The sequence below is a fragment of the Sinocyclocheilus anshuiensis genome, unplaced genomic scaffold, assembly GCF_001515605.1.
Source record: "Sinocyclocheilus anshuiensis isolate Anshui unplaced genomic scaffold, SAMN03320099.WGS_v1.1 scaffold443, whole genome shotgun sequence".
In the NCBI taxonomy this organism is placed as follows: domain Eukaryota; kingdom Metazoa; phylum Chordata; class Actinopteri; order Cypriniformes; family Cyprinidae; genus Sinocyclocheilus; species Sinocyclocheilus anshuiensis.
The window spans coordinates 354,888-363,194 of record NW_015548211.1 but is presented as its reverse complement, the minus strand read 5'-3'; the positions used below and the strand labels follow the sequence as shown (position 1 = coordinate 363,194).

The window sequence follows — 8,307 nt, the reverse complement described above, 5'->3', positions numbered from 1 at the left end:
TTGTCCTTTAGCACTCTTGCACCAAGTTTGTTTAGGTGGAGGCCATCCAGTTTAAACAGTTGTCTATGGCCCCAGAAAAGATTGAAGTTGTCGATGAAATTGACTCCTTTTAAGCTGCAGATTCTTTGTAGCCATGTGTTCAGCCCAAGCAAACGTGAAAACATATTAGTTCCCCTTGCTGGGAGTGGTCCACTGATGAACGACTGAACTTTAAGTCTTCGAAGTGTTTCAAAGAGTTCACTGAAGTCCTTCTTAAGGAGTTCTGATTGCTCTTTCCGAATATCATTCTTCCCCACATGGATGATGATTCGATTTGCAGTCTTGTGCTTCATCAGAATTTTCCAAAGTTCCTTGTTTACATCAGAAACTGTTGCTTGAGGAAAGCAGCATGTTGTTGTATTTCTGCTACTGATGTTTTTGATAATAGAGTCGCCCACTATCAGAGTCCTGGGCTCGGCTGCGCTCTGAGCTGAAAGCCGCTGTCTGCTCGACCTTGAGCACCTGTTAGTAGCGATGTTAGCTGCTGGCTGATCCGATCCATGTTTAATCACATTTGGGGATTCCTCACTCCATTCATTAATGCTTAAGACACAGTTTTAACGTGGTGACTATGCTTATGCACCTGGCCCCAGGTGCTAAATATCACGTTATTGGGGTCGCTTCAACCTGTGGCAACAGTGTTAAAGTAGCCCAATTCCGTGGGAAAACCGCAGACTTGGCAACACTGGCCTCAATGCTAAGGGGTTATTTATGGTTGTTAGGATGTTGTCAGGCAGTTGCTGGAGTGTTCTGGGTGGTTGCTAAGTATTTGTTTATTTGTACGTGTCAAAAAAGTCCATAAAATCTACTATATTCTGTCTCATTTTAGCTAAATTTCGCAGTCTGCTCACACTGAAGTGAAGTGACTTTCAAACCAAGATGTCTGTCTGTTGGTCGGCTTGGCGTATTTGCGTGACCAAATTCCATATAAGGAATGAAAGAAATAAATATTTTGGCAAAAATTTATTTTATATGTGAATATATTTTTGAAATTTAAAATATATTTAGTTTCAACCTTAATACCAAAAATATACATTTATATATTCACACGTGATAGACAATAGTTTTTCTTCAAATGTGACATATTCAGTGTTGTCTTAGTATCAAAATACTATTATAGTTTTTGTTAAACTAAATTAAAATAAAATACGTTTTTGGGGGGGTTTTTTGTTTTTAATTTTCAGCTAACATTTATTTCAAGTAACTTTTAACATTTCTGTGGTTTTAGTTTTAGTCAACTATAATAACCCTGATGTGAGTGTATTTTCTTGGATTGAAATATATGGAAAGCAAAATATGTTTCTCTGATGCACAAGGTCTATAGGAATGACTGGATTTCGCCCACAAAATTTCGCAGAGCAATGGTAAATATGGCCGTAACTTGAGGGTTAAGGTTCACATCACTAAGAATAACTGTGAGCAAAGGTAATACTAATGCTTGACTTGGCAAGCACCATGTAATCTAAAGCTTTATCATCACAGATTTTCATAATGTTTGATGTTTCAAGCATTGAGACAGGCTGTACAAAGAGCAGTTTGATGCTCTTCAAATGCATAGGTGAAGGCGTGTCTTTTTAAGTGCTGTTGTGTCAGGTGTGATTCACTTCCATTCCTTCACCTTCCACTGAGCTTCATGGTCTTGCTGGGCGACTCCATCTGAATTCGCAGCTCAGCTGCAACAGATTTGTGTGAGTTGTGGCAAGCGGCCAGAACAGCGTGTCAGATGCACTCACTAACCTCTTTTGAGGGATTTTAGGACAAAGAAACAAAGAAAGCCAATATACAATCACTTCATGTTTGTGACTGTTTCTACAACAGACCCTGCTCATTTCATAGAAAGCCAAAGCCATTATTTTTCAGGGTTTCAGTTCATGATAATGGCTAACAGAAACTTTCAATTTTTTTTCCACATGCATAGTCACCCAAAAGTATTTAATTTTGTTATATAGATGCAAAATATCAAACCAGACAGCATATGTTTTAAAGAACAAAATCATAAGCACACATTTCGTTTGGGTTTTTGTTGGTGTTTGCCAGGGTTTGATGGTGGTTTCTTAATGTCTTCACCTGGTTTATCATCCACAACATAATGCGATGACATTTTTAAGTGTCCAAATGAATTTTGGGGTGACTGTACATTATCCTGGATGTTTTATGATTACAGCCAAACAGAAAACCAGAGCTGCAGCTGTCCAGAAGAGCAATGACAGTCGTCTGTAATAATTGGATAACAGTGCTGTTTGCAGGGAAGGCCGGTACCCTGTTTACATGAAGCCCATTGCACAAGGCTGTTGTCCTGTAGCGCTCGGGAAACAGGAAATTTTATAGGGCACTACGCTCAGATAATCTTGTTTGTATTCCCAAATGAATTCATTGAGTAGAATACTGCTGCAGAACACAAAGAGAAACTTCAGTGCCATTGTAGTGAAATCATGTGCAATTTCCTGCAGCCTAGAGGATGATAAAACGATTGCATGAACCCTAACAATAACTGCACCAAATATTATTTGGACACTTAAAATGTATGCATTTCATTTTACTTAAAATCTACTGTTTTCCTCATATTTTGTTGTTTAATGCAAGTCAAGTTGAAGGACGCCGGAAGCCTCGCACATTCAAGTATCAAGTGGCCACGCCGCTCTTACGTTAAAAATGAGGTGGATAGAGCTGTGCGATCATTATGGAAGCCTGTTTCTGCAATGGAATAAGAAAATAAATAAATTGAGACTTTTTATCACACAATTCTGATTTTTTTTTAGTTTATAAATACTGACCCCAAACTTTTGAATGGTAGTGTATTTTGTTACAAACGTTTTCTATTTTAAATAAATACTGTTCTTCTTTTTACTTTTTATTCATCAAATAATCGCAGGTTCCAAAGAAATATTAAGCAGCAAAAACTGTTTCCAGCATTGATAATAAATCAGCATATTAGAATGATTTCTGAAGATCATGTGACACTGAAGACTGCAATAATGATGCTGAAAATACAGCTTTGCATCACAGGAATAAATTATAGGAATAAAAAAAGTTTAAAGTATTTTAAAATAGAATACTCTTATTTTAAATTGCAATAATATTTCACAATATTACTGTTATTTTCTGCATTTTTTCCCAAATTTTTGAACAGCAGTGTGTGCATATATATATATATATATATATATGCATATATATAAAGTGTGTGTTGTGTGTGTGTGTGACATGTAGACATTTTTTAAGTGATAGTGTCTGAATAATTTGTGGGACTGCTGTATATGTGGTTTGCAAATGTAATCCTCTAAATAAAGGGTACAGGAGCTTGTTCTCTAGTATCCTCTCAGTCAGAGACAGATTGAAGTAGATCTTGTTTAATCCTGCAGCCCATTTCCGTAGAACTGGACACCTTCTAATTCTGCCAAAATGTGGCTAAAAGCACCAGAGTTATATGATCATAGTGTGCACATGTTCGTTAATGAAAGACCTTTTTGTGCAAAGAGATCGTTAAAGCCAACAGATGGCGAAGCGAACAGATTTGAAACCATGCAGGATGAACTGTGCAAATCATTTTCAAATGGTCACTGGTGAGCTTCAGCAGAGCTGTTGTCCATTACTGAGACGTTTCAGTGCTATATCTGTGGAAGACTCTCAGACGTCCAAACGATCAGCTTATAGGAGGATCTGTGCCTCGGCATTCTGCTTGGAGGCCCTGTCCATGTGATTACAACTGTGAAAAGATTTCTTGTCCCCTCAGAATGTAACCACGGAGTCTGTCTAATAGACATAATCACAGAGCAGGACTTTCCATAGTAAGGCCTGTACTTTATTAAATGACAGCATTGGCGTCTGTATGTTGAACAAACTTGAACTAAAAATGAACAAGTGTGTTTAAGAACTATATGACACCACATTTGTTTTCTTAATTACCTACTGACCAGGAAAAACACTCTGAATATAGCCAATGAAGAATACTGTGAGTCTGAGAGCGCATTGAAAAAGTGAGTTTTTTTTTTATTTATTTAAACTTGGGTGAAAAATAACAAAGTCTCAGACTTTTGTACATGTGCTCTTCTGTTAAAGTTTGAGGTCAGTAGGATCTTCTCATATTTTTTTTTTTTAAAGAAGTCTATTATTGCTCACCATAGCTGCATTTATTTGAACACTAGAACTGTAAAAATTGTAAAATATTTGTTCAATTTAAAATAACTGTTTTCAATGTGTATATATAGTAAAATGTAATTTATTTCTGTGATGCGCAGCTGAATTTTCAGCATCATTACTCCAGTCTTGTGTCACATGATCTTCAGAAATCATAATAATATGCTGATTTGCTGCTCAACAAACATTTCTAATTATTATCAATGTTGAAAACAGTTGTGCTGCACAATATTTTTGAGATACAATTCATTTTCTAGGATTCTTTCATGAATAGAATGTTCAAAAGAACAACATTTATTTGATATAGAAACATTTTAAATGCCTTTACGGTCACGTTGGATCAATTTAATGCATCCTTGCTGAATACAATTATGCATTTATAAAAAAATTTTTTTAAAAACTACCGACCCCAAACTTTTTAACATTACTCTGTATAATGCAATGTTTGAGTTACAAGACCAATAAACAACACCAGGAATATAGCGAGAGCTTGCATATTTATTCAACTACAGCTTAAGTTGCAAAATAATATGATATATACCTGTGCATCCTTATAAAGATGACAAGGCTAGACTTCATGTTTTGTACACCAATCATACAGTTATTACAGAATAATTCAACACACTACAAACTATTCACTTGCTATTTACAACACAGTTGGCATATCTAATCTATAAGAAGAAACTGTGAGGAAGAGTAACAAAAGGAAGAGCAGAGAGCATGCGATCAATAAGCACTAAGGAGAGACTAGAGCAAGCTGGGAAGGTCCCCACTGTGTGGAAGACTAAGAAACTAACGTGGGCTTTCCAGTCGGACTTCGAATTAGGATTCTTAAACGTATATGAACTGGAAGCAACGACAAAACTGCAAATACCAAGTGACGATACTGTGCTACTTAAATTAATAAATATAAAACTTTGGGTTCTCATCCTAAAATCCAGGAAATTCATGTACAAAACCAGCTGCGTTGGTTTTACTGCTACATGTTTTGCCTTTGAAAATACATCGAAGGACCGCGTGCGCTAAACGGATGAGCGTTTTTGTCCTTGTTAGACTGCTGCAGGATGATAAATCTGACCTCAGCTGCCCTGTGTATGTACACTATATAGACCACTGTCACCCAGCTCCGTGTTTCACTCTGATTTGAACACGTCTTTGATGCATTCGAAGTTCGTTGCTAAACAAAAATGTGAAATCGGCTCCATAAGGTACCCCGTCCTGTAAGTATGAGAGGTTTTCTATTGCCAGAAGTGACTATAGTGCCAGGAACTGTAACTACTCCTCGAATTAAACCTTTACATTAAAGGGTAAATAGTGTTAAGAATTGCAGTTTTGTGATTGCTCCGACTGTCTCTAGTTTCAGAATTTTGCAAATAATCATCTCCGAGTAAAAAACAAAACTAAACGCCAACTCTTCTGCAAATCTGTTTTTCTGTCCAATGAGAAAGCCACACAGAAACAGCGAGGGGGAATAAAGTCGGTCCGATCCGAGTTACGACAACCAGACAACAAAGAACCAACACCTCTTCCAAACATGAAAATATAAAATAAACCCATCTGAGCTTCCTTACCAAGGAGCAGATTAAAGTCCAAAATAGCACCATTCATCAGTGTCTCAAATCCGTGGCAGCATCTCAGTCACTTACCACAAGGAAACAATGCATCTCTACAGCAATTTCTATATCACAACGTACATGATTACTCTTTAATATACTGGCAAAGCAACAAAAAGAGTTAAAAAGCAAAACTTAACAAGCAAATTCTAAACAAAAAAGATGAACTCTGTAGCTTTTTTTAGTAACTGCATGAGAAATGGGGACTCTTAGCCTTAGTAAATACTGTAAGGTGTTAGTACTGACTGACGCTGACATGGTTTAGTGATGAAGACGTATGGATGGATCTGAGAGGGACGTCAAAGTGTTTCTGTGTGTGTGATTTTTGGTAGTGATAGACTGATATATTTGGCGATAATGTCATAATGGCATTGGGCCGATAACCGAACGGTTAACAGAAGTGCTAGTTTTGATTTCAAATACTAATTTTGAGAGAATTTTAAATAAAACAAAGTTGCAAAAAATAAAAGTTTAAATTTAGCAATTCTGTATACATCTCATTTGCTGTCTTTCTTACATTTTTATTAGGGTTCCCACAGAATTGATGTAATAATTACTTGAGTGCAATTGATCAATTTCAAAAATCATGTTATGGAACAATTTCTAGATGATTAAATAATTGAGAGCAGTGCATAACTCAAAAACAGAAATCATATTCACGTTCCATGACTTTTATACAATTTTAGACATTGTCGTGCATTTTCCAGATCTATAAATCACAATTTTTGGATTCACTGATATTTGAGCATGCACTGCATTACAAAAAATAAAAATAAAAATTGAAGTTGCAATAAAACAAAGATTATCGGAGTATGTTTTACAAGAATATACTTTTTCGGTCTTTCTACTTAAAAATTTCACAATAAATGCAATGTGTTACTCGCCTTTCTTTACTTCCAATTTCTGAGTGAAAATTGTTTGTACACCATTTGTTTGTGGTGTGTCTGTGTGTGTTTGTGGTGTGTGTTTGTGGTGTGTGTGTGGTGTGTGTTTGTTTGTGGTGTGTGTGTGTGTGTGTGTGTGTGGTGTGTTTGTGGTGTGTGTGTGTCTGTGGTGTGTGTGTGTGGTGTGTGTGTGTGTGTGTGTGTGTGTGGTGTGTGTGTGTGTGGGGTGTGTGTGTGTGTGTGAAATTTATTTAATTTCTGAGTGAAAGTTGTTTCTACACCATTTTTTGTGAAATTTATTTCATTTTGGATTGAAAATTGTTTCTACACTAATTGTTTTTTTTTTTGAAAGATTTATTTAATTTCTAAGTGAAAACTGTTTCTTTGCCCTTTTTTTTTTTTGGTGAATTTTATTGAATTTTTGAGTGAAAACTGTTTCGACACCAATTTTGTTTTCCCGTGTTGGAACCCTGACATTAGTATCGGCCTTTAACAACTCATATCGGTCGCTAGTGTTGGTCACATTGCATGTCAGTAAAGAACACTGTTGACATTTCTTGGTGGGTTTGTTCACAGGAATTCACAGAAGTATGGAAGAGTCCAGCCATGTAAAGTAGAAGTGGACAAGTGGAAGACATGCCGCTGCCGCCGGACCCCCAAGGGCCCCTGTGGAGTTTGCAAACACAGACATGTGAGTCTTTAGTGAAGCTCCAGTCTTTCAGGTCTGTCTTGAGGTGCTGTGTGTCTTTACTGCCGCCACCTCCGAAGAGAATATCATCAAGGCTTAGAGTCCCAGGTTTTTCTAAAATGTTATTAATCACATAGACGGGGGAAGAGCCCCAGCGTCATAATTCATCTGTACCGCACGCCATAACCATAAAAAATAAGGATATACATGATTTAGGAAATAAAAAATAGTATACATGAGGATACAATTTCCCCAGAGGGCCGTTCTCTATCCTGCATCAGACAGATGGGATGTCGATCTTTCGTGGCCGTTCCTCTCCGCGCCACCAGGTTCAGGAACACTGCTGTGAGCTCTGAGGAAGTGAACGCACAATAGAGGGAAGTCACCGCGCGCTCGGGACGCTGGGATATCATCAGAACACTGGAGAAACTGCGGGACTCAACCTACCTAATGGGATCCCCCATTGCTCCTGTTGGTGTCATTTTGAAGAAAGAACCTGCAGGACAGAGAGAAATTTTTTTATATCATCAGTTAGTATTAATATTATTCTCGTCATCATTTACTCACCTTCATGTCGCTCAAAAAAAACATACAGGTTTGAAACAACATTGGTCTGATTGAAGTAAAACAGCTTGCACCCAAGATGCAGATCCTTTATTAATATAAAATATTTTATTTTCCCATTTATTTTACATCCGGTAATTAAAAAAAAAAGTCTTTGTTAAAGAGTAAACAACCCATGAACCAAACCAACCAACTACGCGGTGAATCACATCATTGCAAACTCTGATTTGAAGTAAAAAAGTATTTAAAAATCGGATTAAACAAGACTGTGTCATTAATGGCTTTAATGCGAGTGACAAAAAAATTAAAAACCATGGCGAAATATAAAACTGATTTAAAGATGTTATGTATAAATAAACAATATATTTGACATTTTTTGTAATTT

At 36.7% G+C, this 8,307-nt stretch overlaps 1 long non-coding RNA gene across 1 annotated transcript in view; it reads right to left on the bottom strand.

Moving 5' to 3' along the window:
* Positions 1 to 7,042: 7,042 nt before the first annotated feature.
* LOC107653777 (uncharacterized) overlaps positions 7,043 to 8,307 on the bottom strand; it is a 4,924-nt gene continuing 3,659 nt past the window's right edge. The window contains exons 2-3 of the long non-coding RNA XR_001630268.1: positions 7,806 to 7,854; positions 7,043 to 7,710 (exon numbers count right to left, since the gene is read on the bottom strand). This is a non-coding gene — a long non-coding RNA (uncharacterized LOC107653777). The remainder of the gene's footprint in view (positions 7,711 to 7,805; positions 7,855 to 8,307) is intronic.